At 40.0% G+C, this 12,719-nt stretch overlaps 1 protein-coding gene across 1 annotated transcript in view; it reads left to right on the top strand.

The window, feature by feature from the left end:
• ADGRL3 (adhesion G protein-coupled receptor L3) overlaps positions 1 to 12,719 on the top strand; it is a 2,126,115-nt gene that overhangs the window by 2,083,775 nt on the left and 29,621 nt on the right. The gene's annotated exons all lie outside the window — the stretch shown is intronic.

Here is a 12,719-nt window from a genome sequence, read left to right as displayed (position 1 = left end):
CTTAAGTTATGCACCTATTTTCAGCTGAACTTAGGAGCCTAAGAGGCTAATATTGAAAACAAAAAATTGAGCTCCTAAATTTAGCCTTCTAAATTAGGTCCCTAAAGTGGTCTTTTACTAATCCATGGTATTTTTCCTTGGAGGGCCCTGAGCCTAGGGGTTGCACTGGTACCCACTAGATCACCAGGGATAATTTAGGTATGGCCGGGAGGAGGCAGGCTGGAGAGAAGAGGGTTTCTGATTTACAAGCAGGGGGTCCAAGTTGACTTTGGAGAATCTGGGTCTGGGAGAAGGGCCTAAATGCTTTTAAAGGGATGGGTTTGGGAAGGTAGAGGGCTGCTGCTGTACAACTTTTTATCTTTTATCTTTTAACTTTTAAAGTGTACGGAGCCACCTTTAGAGGGGGTGGGCGGGAAGGTGGTCTCACAGGAACCCTGGCAGGGTTTTTCATATGCTGGTGGGAGGAGGTTTTGGACTGGTCCACTTTGGCCCTTCAAATAGCATCCCCGAGAGCATCTGGTCTGCATTAACGTCCCAGTGCTCCCAGGGAGAGTTAGCTACAACTCCCAAGTTGTAGCTAACTTTCAAGAAAATAATGCAGTTTACAATTTTCCAGACAAGCCACGTTATTTTATTTACATGAAATTACCCAATAATGAGCTTCTTTGCATGCATTTGCCAAGCAGCTTATTACCGTTTCAGCGATATTTGGAGTTAAATAACATGTGGTAATGAAAATAATGTGTTTTATTGCTCTTGCAAGGTATTCACCAAATTATAAACACTGTTTATTATGTGATAAATGCCCAATGTAGCTTAGTAAATGACCCCCTCAGTTTGTATCTGATGCAATGGAAAGTAAAGTGATTTGCCCAAGGTCACAAGGACTGTCAACATTATTTGAACCCTGGTTTCCCAGGTGTGCAGACTGCTACTCTAACTATTAGGCTACTTCTGGAGAGTGAGCCTAATGTGAGTAACATAGACGGTGGGAAAAAAAAAGGTTTTTCTCATTGTACACAGAAAGAGAGCCATGTTCTACATGTTCCACAATGGTAAAAACACACAAAGCAGCATTCTGAGCATTGCTCAGCCCCTGTAAAGGTAAAAGTGTAACAACGTGTGCTTTCACCTGCTGAGAACAGTGTGTGCACAGACTTTCTGCTGCTGACAAAAGATAAGTTCCCGAGGGCAGGAGGAGTGACTCTTCCTGCTTTAGTTTATTTTCTCCTTGTCATTTTTGACAAGCCATTATACTTGTATTGATACATTTTGCTTGCTGCAGAGGCAGAGAGGGTGGATAAAGGGAAGGAAGGTAGGAAGAAGGATAATTCCTCTAGGACTGGCAGGAGATTGCAGCAGGATGTTGTTAATTAAATTTGCTCATTTACTACATTGGTTACCATCTTGGGAACGAGTAGCCCAAGTGGTTGAGCAAAAAGCTATGAACCAGGGAGGCCCCAGGTTCAAATCCTTCTGACCTTGGGCAAGTCACTTCACCCTCTGTTGTTGCAGGTACAAAATTTAAAGCCTCATTTATGAAGGGTTTTTCCCATTCTGTGTCTTTGGGCAAAAAAAAAAAAATGTTTTGTAAATAAGGCCCTTAAATTATAAGTCCTTTGGATTTAGTTTGAGCAAGTTATAAGGCTCAAACTAAATCCAAATAAATAAATACATAAATAAGGGTGGACTCTTATATTACCATGTGGTTCTATATAGTACGTACACAATTCTAGGCGCTTCTATGGATTATGAAGGCTTAGCAGGGCTGATATATGATGAGACGTTTCGAGAATAGCTGGATAACATCAATGTGTCCTGGGGTCCACACGATGCTGGTCTCTTTAATTACACACATGACCAACAAGGGGCGCACAGTCAGTTTCATAGCACATCAGGCCAACCATGAACCAGTTCTGTCTCAGCGAACATATGTTGAAAAATACCAGAAGAATTGACTGCGTACTGCAGGACTGCAAATATAATCATGTCTGTTCTATCTGTGCTGCAAGCCATCCTACCTTGCGGTGAGTGTAAGGGATGCTGAAACTGCAGGAAGCAAAGGAGGGTGAGCTCTGCTCGCTCCCCTCTCTTTATTTTTCACAGGGTCATGCCTCTTTGTCTTGTTTCCTTCTGGGCCAGCATCAGTCAGCAGCCAGCCTTTGCCTGCTGCTTGGATTTAAGTAGCGAGGGGGGGCAATGGACACATGGAGGTTAGCCATATGTGCATTTATTAAACCCCTCCCCCCTCCCGAGGGTTCCCCCCAGGGGAACTGGAAAGAGGAAGGGCTGGGCTCAGCACCATGTTAATCCCATCAACTGAGGCCCGGCCTTATTGCCTCCCATATCTTTTCTGTTCCACCAGGGATAGCAAATAAATATTCATGATTTTCAAAATTACTATATTGCCAACTCTGATATAGTTCCTTTAAAATGATATTATTGATTGGATATGTCTTCACTGAAATAATGTTCAGATTACAGTAATTTTAGTCTTAGATGTAACATAAGTCTCAGCTTTCTGAGTAGATTTTTCATGAGAAATTCATTAGTCGTTAAGTTAATTCAGCGTGTGCTTTTCCCTTTACCTTTGGAATGTTGCTGTGCTCTTAGACTTATGAAGCACAAAAGATGCTCCTCCTCCCTTAATGCTTCTTTAAAAATTAGTAGTTTATCCACACATCCATGGATGGAAAGTTGTATGATGATATGATAATCTGTGCCATGGTATTGTCAGCTTCTTGGTTTATTCTCTTTCTCTAAAAATATGTTCAGTTGATTAAGGTCCCCAAGTTTGGCAGCATTGAGGTTGCAGTAATGCTGACTGCCAGTACAATTTCTTACTCCTCCTGAGATATACAAGCAGTAAGCTAGCGCCACATCTTATCTTAGATCTCGTTTATTCCTTCCCTTCCAGATTAGCTGTACAGAATGTTGATTGGAGTTAAAGCTTTTTTTTGTTGTTAAAATAAAGCTTCACTTCACTCTATTTTCATTCCTGTAATGTAGCAGTCAAGAAAAGGAAGACAGTCAATTTACAATATATTAAGGGGTACATTTTTTTCAAAGCCTTAGTTGGCAGCAACTTGGACACAATCAGGGATAAAATGACTGAATCCATGTAAGTGGATTTTTAGCTGGCTTAAATGTACACATATAATTTTGCAATGTACCTACTTATAACTGTTGCATTGGCGGTCTGCAGGTCCCTCCCGCAAACCACTGCACTTACCTCCAGCCCCGAGCCATTGCCACCAGCCCCCAACACTGCCAATGATCCCCTGTGCAGCCGCTCATCAGGCCAAATGCTCCTGATGTGGATCTCAGCAGAATACTGCCAATGCTCTCCTCTGCCTCCCCTAGGTGCGTTCATGCCCAACCTCACCATATTGAAAGGACCCATGGTGGGATATCCTCCGCGATGCCCAGTGATAACCTCACAGTCTCTGGCCTATAAAAGGCCCTCACTTCCCTATGGTCCTCGCTTTGGCAACAGTATTCCCCTACTGGTCAGTAAAGTGAGTTGCTTCAGCATTCTTGTCTTCAGTTCCTATCGTCCTTGTCTTCAGTGTCTTCACTTCTAGTGCAATCTTCTTCAGTTCTTCTTCATTTCCTCATCTGCCCACATGTCCTACTCTTTGTCTTCCTGCCCTGCCAATCCATCCCACCTTTCCCTTTGGACAGATACCAGGTAATGACCTCAGCCTATCTGCTGGTCATTCCTGACCACTGCCTCCCTCCTGAACATTCCCAAATGCCACCTGTCACTGACCCGAGGCTACTTCTGGATTCACCTGCACTACATTCGCTCTGGCCCTGCATCCTCATCGGATCTCCTTACTATCAGCTGAGGCCCCCACCTAAGACCTGCTTGCCCCAGAACCCAAAGGCTCAACCTGAGGGGAATGTGGGTTGGTAAAGGCGAGGCTCCAGTTGGGCCTCTACATCATCTGAATTCGCCTGCCAATGGTGGGTACCTTTAGGGTTCCTCCCTGCAGGTTGCTTCAGCTCCACCTTTGTCCAAGGATCCATGACTTCAACATAGCTGTAGTAAAAGGAGGCATACCTGGGGCATAATTTGGTCAGGGGAGAAAACTACAGGCATACATTTATGGCCCTAGATGCTTAAGCAGTTTTCCATAGACACAAAATAGTTGAAGGCTTTAGGCGAGACTTTAATAAAAGCAAACTTTACATGAATATGACAACTAATAGCTATACAGAGATTAATTTAGATTACACATGGTAGTGATCAGGAACACAGCTAAGGTTGGGCCATCGGAGGTCTGTGCCTCATCACTTTTGGCTCTGGCTCCAATCCCTAACAGTAGGGTCAAATCATATCCTAGTCAGCTCTTAAAAGTGAAGCAGTTAGAGGACAGGAAGAGACTAACTTGAAAAGGAAAGAAAACTGCCCTTGGGTTAGTCCTGAAAATGTTTGAAGAATAATTGGCCTGAGTAGAAGTATGTTTACTAATTGTTCTTTAGCAGCTTGTATAAAGCTGCTGCTATAAACAGAGATAACCAGGACAAGGAGAGCATGAAAAGACTGAAGATACAGAGTATTGCCAGAAATTGAAGGATTTTGTAGCCATTATGATGAGGACCCACATAGGATGGGGTAAGGAATAATGGTGGGGTAGGGAACTAGCACAGTGCCCACTTATATTAATCTTGGGCCTCCCCCCCAAAATAAATATTCAGTTCTGGCTATGCCCCTGGAGGCAATTAGGGGTGTGTGCATCAATAAAATTTGCATTTCCTTTTTCCCCGTTTATTGTTTTTATTTTTTTGTATCATTAGGTTTTCTTTTTTTTTTTTAATTATTTTTTGCTTAGTGCATATTATTATTTTTTTAATCCACACTATTTGAATTGTAATAGTGTGCACTAACTCAAATATTGCAACTAAATCAAAAGAGCATGCACTAAATTAAAACACAGCACACTAAACAAAAATATTTAAAAATACAAATTTTGTGAATTTTTTTATCATTTCAGTTTAGAAATGATATGAAATAAAATCAGTATGAAAATACAAAAGGAAGATCAAAATGATTGCAAAAACTAGACTAGTTTTTCCTACACCTACTGGTGTAGGATGCTGCCCAGCAAGCATCCTACACCAGTACATGCCGCTCCATGCAGGTTACTCCATGTTTATGTTTTAAGGTAGTAACTGCCGCTCTGTGCAGGTTACCCCCATGATTCTGTTAAGGGTAGTAACATATTTTGAACATCTTTAATTGGTTAATTAAAACAATTTAAAAATGTGTCTCATAACCATACATAATTACAATACAGTGGGGATACATATAATAGCCAAAACTTCTGCAGCAGTCTATAAGAGGTGACACAGAGAGGATCCTGCTTTGTTGGGATGTATTTAAGCATTCAAGCACTGGAAATCTCTGGGACGTATTCACGCATTAGAAATCTCTCACCGGCATTAAAAATCTCTCATCTATTTGGGGTATTTCAAATGTTTGTTGTATACATTGGTTCACTGTTTTAAAGGTGAAACAATGCATGGAAGGTTTTTAAGGATACATTGTTTGTAGTTTGGGTTGATTGTGCAACATTAGTTAGATAGGATCTAAATGTGTGACTAGATGCAGGTAGTGTTTTATATGGTATGGTACAGAATTAACACCAATTTTTAAATATTATATTTGTTCTGTATATTGTAATTGTGTGGTTATGAGACATTTTTAAATTTTTTTGTTAATCAATTAAAGATGTTCAAAATATGTTTGTAATATATAAGATTCCTTCATGTTTAATATGTGAAATAAAATAGGCAATAGCAGTGATATTGTCTATGTCATTAAAAATAATAGTATGTCTCTAGTGCTGCTGATAAGTACCAATTGCTCTAAAGTGAGCCCTAATAGAGTTAGTCTTCTGAACTGACTCCAAGTGATGTAGCAAGTACTCAAGCAATTTTTGTGTGGAGTAGGAGAAGGGGTCTAAGACGCTTTCCTCACATCAAAAATGCAAACCTCGTCCATTAAAACAATATGACTTTCTTGTAGAGTCTCTTCTAGATCCCAGAAAGACCCAAGGTACCTCATTTGGTAGGTTTAAGGGACCAAATAATACCCTCTCAACATCCAGGCTGCGAGGACTAGAGATTTGATGTTAGGATGGAGTAACAGTCCATGATTCTATTTGAATAGTGTTAGAGAATTCCCTAATAGAATTGGATCTATACTAGTCCTTTGATTCTCACCTTGAACAATATTGAACGACTTTCTTATTCAGAGGAATTGAAAAGAGGATCCACATTGGGTTTTTCCCCATTCGCAGAATATCTGATCTGCTACCTCTCTCTCTAAGAACCACTTCTAGGGCTCCAGGTGCCTGCTTAGTTTGTCTGCTAGGACAGTCTCCTTGCCTGGCAAGTAGGTGACTTTGAGAGCAAACCCTTGTGTGAGAACCCAGTTCTATATCCTTAACACTTCAGTATGATCCTATTCTTCCATGCTTATTTATGTACTCTTTTGGACAATTATGATTTGTTGGTTAACCAATCTCTGATAGCTTTAGAGTCAGAATTACATTTAGCTCTAGGAAATTTATCTGAATGAGTTTTTCTTGAGCAGCCCAAAGGCCTTCTGTGGAGCCCCTCTATCAGGCCGATGCAATATCCGCGCGGGAAAAACAGGTGCTCATGATTGAGCGCCTGCTTTCCTAAATTACGCCCAGCCATCTCTCCCGGGCACTCAATGCAGTATGCTAATGAGCCGCTGCATTAAAAAGGAGGCACTACAGGAGATTGTGCATCACTAGCGCTTCCTGACAACTGGTTTTTAGGAGAAGTGGCTGTGCGCGACTTAGGAAAACAGACGCTCAATTTTACGAGCACCCAATTTCCAAACCCGTGTATAGCCAAGGGTTAGGAAATGGATGGTCATACATTGAACATCTGTTTTCCTAACCTGACAAACATCAAGACACTTTTTAAAAATGTTTTCATGTAGCTGCTTTCTGTGGATCCTCTGACTTAACATCACCATGATATTAAGTTGGAGGAACCACAGAAAAGCAATATTATCTGAATGAGTATTTCATGAGCAGCCCAAAGGCCTTGTGCAGAGCCCCTCTATAAGGCCGATACAATATCTGTATGGGAAAACAGGTGCTCATGATTGAGCGCCCGCTTTCCTAAATTGCGCCCATCCATCTCTCCCAGGCGTGCAATGCAGTAGGCTAATGAGTCTCTGCTTTTCTGTTAAACCTTTGGGCTCCTCAAGACTTAACGCTAGCTCCGGGGTTGGCATTAAGTTTTGAGAGTTAAAATGTGCATGTTAAGAACATAAGAATATGCCATACTGGGTCAGACCAAGGGTCCATCAAGCCCAGCATCCTGTTTCCAACAGTTGTCAATCCAGGCCATAAGAACCTGGCAAGTACCCAAAAACTAAGTCTATTTCATGTTACTGTTGCTAGTAATAGCAGTGGCTATTTTCTAAGTCAACTTAATTAATAGCACGTAATGGACTTCTCCTCCAAGAACTTATCCAATCCTTTTTTAAACACATCTATACTAACTGCACTAACCACATCCTCTGGCAACAAATTCCAGAGTTTAATTGTGCATTGAGTGAAAAAGAACTTTCTCCAATTAGTTTTAATGAGCCACATGCTAACTTCATGGGGTGCCCCCTAGTCTTTCTATTATCTGAAAGAGTAAATAACTAATTCACATCTACCTGTTCTAGACCTCTCATGATTTTATACACCTCTATCATATCCCCCCTCAGCCATCTCTTCTCCAAGATGAAAAGTCCTAACCTCTTTAGTCTTTCCTCATAGGGGAGCTGTTCCATTCCCCTTATCATTTTGGTCGCCCTTCTCTGTATCTTCTCCATCGCAATTATATCTTTTTTGAGATGTGGTGACCAGAATTGCACATAGTATTCAAGGTGCGGTCTCACCATGGAGTGATACAGAGGCATTATGACATTTTCCGTTTTATTAACCATTCTCTTTCTAATAATTCTCAACATTCTGTTTGCTTTTTTTGACTGCCGCAGCATACTGAACTATTTCAATGTGTTATCCACTATGACATCTAGATCTCTTTCTTGGGTGGTAGCACATAATATGGAACCTAACATTGTATAACTATAGCATTGGTTATTTTTCCCTATATACATCACCTTGCACTTATCCACATTAAATTTCAACTGCCATTTTGATGCCCAATATTCCAGTCTCACAAGGTCTTCCTGTAATTTATCACAGTCTGTTTGTGATTTAAATACTCTGAACAATTTTGTATCATCTGCAAATTTGATTACCTCTCTTGTCATATTTCTTTCTAGATCATTTATAAATATATTGAAAAGTAAGGGTCCCAATACAGATCAATGAGGCACTCCACTGCCCACTCCCTTCCACTGAGAAAATTGTCCATTTAATCCTACTCTCTGTTTCCTGTCTTTTAGCCAGTTTGTAATCCATGAAAGGACATCTCCACCTATCCCATGACTTTTTACTTTTCCTAGAAGCCTCTCATGAGGAACTTTGCCAAACGCTTTCTGAAAATCCAAGTATACTACATCCTACCGGTTCACCTTTATCTACATGTTTATTAACTCCTTCAAAAAAAGTGAAGCAGATTTGTGAGGAAAGACTTGCCTTGGGTAAAGGTTTCTTCCATTAAACCATGTCTTTTGATATGTTCTGTGATTTTGATGTTTAGAACACTTTCCGCTATTTTTCCTGGCACTGAAGTCAGGCTAACCTGTCTGTAGTTTCCTGGATCGCCACTGCTATTAATTGCATCAGTAGCATGGGATCTTCTTAGAGTTTGGGTCATTGCCAGGTTCTTATGGCCTGGTTTGGCCTCTGTTGGAAACAGTATGCTGGGCTTGATGGATTCTTAGTCTGACCCAGTATGGCATGGCAAATTCTTATTGCATCAGCCTGTATATGAGCTCCCTATACAAAATTGGATGCATCCATGATTAGGACAATTAATATGAGAGGTATTGTGAGATCTGATTGAATCAGTCACCAGAACAGTGAGTTCCTGAGCTATTGGATGCTATTTGTGAGATCTTTTCCATTGCCTGTCTAGAGGTCATAAGGTGTGTGTGTGTATGTGTATATATATATATATATAATGTACATGTATATTGTCAGTATATGAACACTTAAACTTGATATCTGCCTTAGGTTTACTTTGAACTATATAGATATAAATAGCAAATAAACCTTTCTGAAGCAGTAATGTAAGTAATATTTATCTGTTAAAAACAATTTTTTATTTTAAATTTAAAACATAATGAAAAATAGTAAATTTTACAATCAAAAATTAAACAAAGTGCTTAAATAGTGCATTATTTAGCAATATTTTCACCAAAATGAAATTTGAAACAGAAAGATATTTGCCAGGGTGTTATACAAAGAAATATTTGATTCAGTTCATTCCAAAGTTTAGCAGATCAGTAATATTGCTTCTTCCAGATACAGTTCAATTCCTCCTTCATTAGATTTCTCTTTGTCAGATTTCTCCCCCCAAGATAGGCCTCTGTTTCACCATAAAAGACTTCCTCAGGGGGAAGAAAGCTACCCAGCTTACTCATAGAGCCAAGCAAATGAGTATCTGTAAAATGAAAGAATATATATGGAAAAGCTAAAACTATTTCAGACAAATGTTCATATTTATAAAATAAATACATGAGACTGCATTTAAAATACATAGTGTAATTACCCTGATGCTGTATAAGAAAATACATTTGTATTCAGTAATGGATCTGTTACTGCTTGCTTACAGGCCAATACAGTAAAGCGTGGCTGCGGTTTCTATGTTTCTAACCCGCTTTCTACCCACAATTTGGCCGCGTAAGTCTAACCCGTGATTTACTATCCGTTTTTACCAATCTTTTCCGCTTCTTTAAATCGACACGTATCCCTTTCCGCCCGTGGCATGTATATGATATGTAAACGATCGGATTAGCTATTCCCTCCCATACAGTAACATGTGGCCCGATTATCACCTTTTTAACCAACTGTTTTGCCGCGTCTTTAACCCGCTAATTTACCGCCTACCCTGACCCTGGCGTTAGAGGGATGTGACAGCAATAGGCAGGCTCCGGTCAAATAAGTGGGTAAGTTGGAGCAAGCGAGTAACATGGTAGTGCCTGGTTCTCCTACACTCGGGCTTGGTTCTCCTACGCTCGGGCATTGGGGATTGCCAGTCCTCTCTCCCCCCCTCCCGAAGTAAGGCGCAGGGTGAAAATCGACTCGACATGTTATTAAAGCAAATAGAAATTGTAACAAACACAGAACCAACACAGAACATGCTTCCAGCAGCCTCCCCATTCCATCAGCCCAGAACCGAGGAGTCATCTTCAACTCCTCTTTCTCCTTCTCTATTCATATCCAAACCTCTGGTAAAACACGCTGTTTCTTTCTCTAAAACACTGCTAAAATCCATCCCTTCCTTTCTAAACACACTACCAGAACCCTTATCAAATCTCTCATCTCCTTCCATTTAGACTATTGCAACCTGCTCCTCACAGGTCTCCCAGCAAGCCAGCTCTCTCTACTGCAATCTGTCCTAAATTCAGCTGTGTGACTTATTTTTTGCCAAAGTCGCTATGCTCACATAATCCTTCTTCTGAACTTACTACATTAGCTCCCAATTCACTCCCACATATAGTTCAAGCTTCTCTTTCTCATCTACAAATGCCTTCACACTACAGCACCTCACTACCTCTCCTCTCTTATCTCTTGCTACACCCTCCTCGTGCACTCCACTCATCGGATAAGTCACTCCTAACTCTGCCCTTCTCCTCTACCACCAATTCCTGACTCCGTGCTTTCCACCTTGCTGCACCGTGTGTTTAGAATAGTCTTCCTAAATTGATGCATCATACTCCCTTTCTCGCCCTGTTTAAAGCCCATGTAAAGACCCACCTTTTTGAAGCTAATTTTAAATCTTAGGCCTGACTGTCTGATTTTAGCCTCATTAATTAGCTTTCTTTTTTTTCTTTATTATCCATTGTCTTGCTTTATGAAATAAAGGCTCTTGTACTGTATGCTTGTCTTATTAGATTGTAGGACTCTTTTTTTTGTGTGTTTTACAGTGATGCATATGTCGTGTTATGCTATAAAAATGTTAAGTAGTAGCAGTAGTATATGCTCAGACCTTCAGTGTGAATTTTATTTATTTATTAAAAAATTCTTATATACTGCCTATACAATTTGTGGTGGATCTAAGTGGTTTACAAACAAATTAAAATATACATAATTTAAAACATCATAGTAGGTGGAATAACAATAATTTAAACATCACATAGGACAACTTAGCAATACATGGGAACAAACAGAGCAGTAAATTAAAATAATAATAAATACAAGTCATTTAGTTAGCTGTATGCAAGGGTACATAGATGAATTTTGAGTGCTTTTTTGAAGTCTTTGGAATTTGCAATAAGACAGATATGATCTGGAAGAGAATTCCATAATGTCTGAGCAGCCACTGAAAAGGCGCATCTGCGGGTCAGGTCTAATCTGGCTGTTTTTGTGGTGGGGACCTCGAGTATACATTTATCTAACAATCTTAATTGATAAGGTGGACGGTATAATCTTAGTATATAACATAACCAGATGGAGGATGGGTTGTATATTAAATTGTGAATTATGGAGAAAACCTTGTATTGTATACGGTCATGTAGAAGGAGTCAATGGAGAGACTGAAGGACTGGATTGATATGTTCTCTGCATGGGGTGTTAGTAATTATATGTGCCACAAAATTTTGAATAACTTGGAGGGGACGGATAGAGCATGTTGGAAGATCCAAATATAAGGCATTGCAGTAATCCAGGCTTGATAGGATTAGTGCTTGTACAACTGAATGGAAGTCAGAAGGAAAAAGGAGAGGTTTTAATTTTTTGAGTAATTGTAATGTGAGGAATGATTTTTTAACTAATACAGAGATGTTGGTAGTCATTGATAGACTGGAGATGATCATTACTCCCAAATTACATGCACAATGTGCAATTGAAATAGTGTGATTGCCAAAGTATGAAGACATCAGCATCACTTGATCTAGGTGGCAGCCATAAGCTAGCTAAAAAAAATTCTTCACCTTCAATGGTCCTCCAATCCTCTCTATTTCACTAGGTCTCCCACCTTTGCACTGCCCTAGCTGCTATATCACACAGGAAAGGGTTGGTTGCTTAGAAAATAGCCACTGCTATTACTAGCATCAGTAGCATGGGATATACTTAGTTTATGGGTACTTGCCAGATACTTGTAGCCTGGATTGGCCACTGATGGAAACAGGATCAGGCTTTATGGACCCTTGGACTGACCCATTAAGGCATGTTCTTGTGTTTTTCTTAGTTACCAGTTAGCCTCTGAAGCCATTTTGAATGTGCCATGGACTTGAATGGGAAACATAAACATACAAATGACACAAAAATTTGTGCTTACATTTCTGTAAACCCTCCATTCATTTTGGGGGTCCACAAATGAAATAAAAATGGTCTCATTCATTGCATTTTACCCATTCAGTTCAAACAAATGTTCATCCATATGTATTACCAATGGAGCAGCAGGTAAAATTTAAGATTCTTGTCTCAATGTATCAATCTCAGTGCTCCACTAATAATTCTTCCATTGTACCAGTGCTCCTTCTTTGGAGCCACCAATTTTATGGAACAATCTCCATGAAAATCTTCGTTTACTCTCGGATTATA

The sequence above is a fragment of the Rhinatrema bivittatum genome, chromosome 1 (genome assembly GCF_901001135.1).
Source record: "Rhinatrema bivittatum chromosome 1, aRhiBiv1.1, whole genome shotgun sequence".
NCBI classification, from domain to species: domain Eukaryota; kingdom Metazoa; phylum Chordata; class Amphibia; order Gymnophiona; family Rhinatrematidae; genus Rhinatrema; species Rhinatrema bivittatum.
The sequence above is the reverse complement of the archived record's forward strand: the minus strand, read 5'-3'. Positions and strand labels throughout refer to the sequence as shown.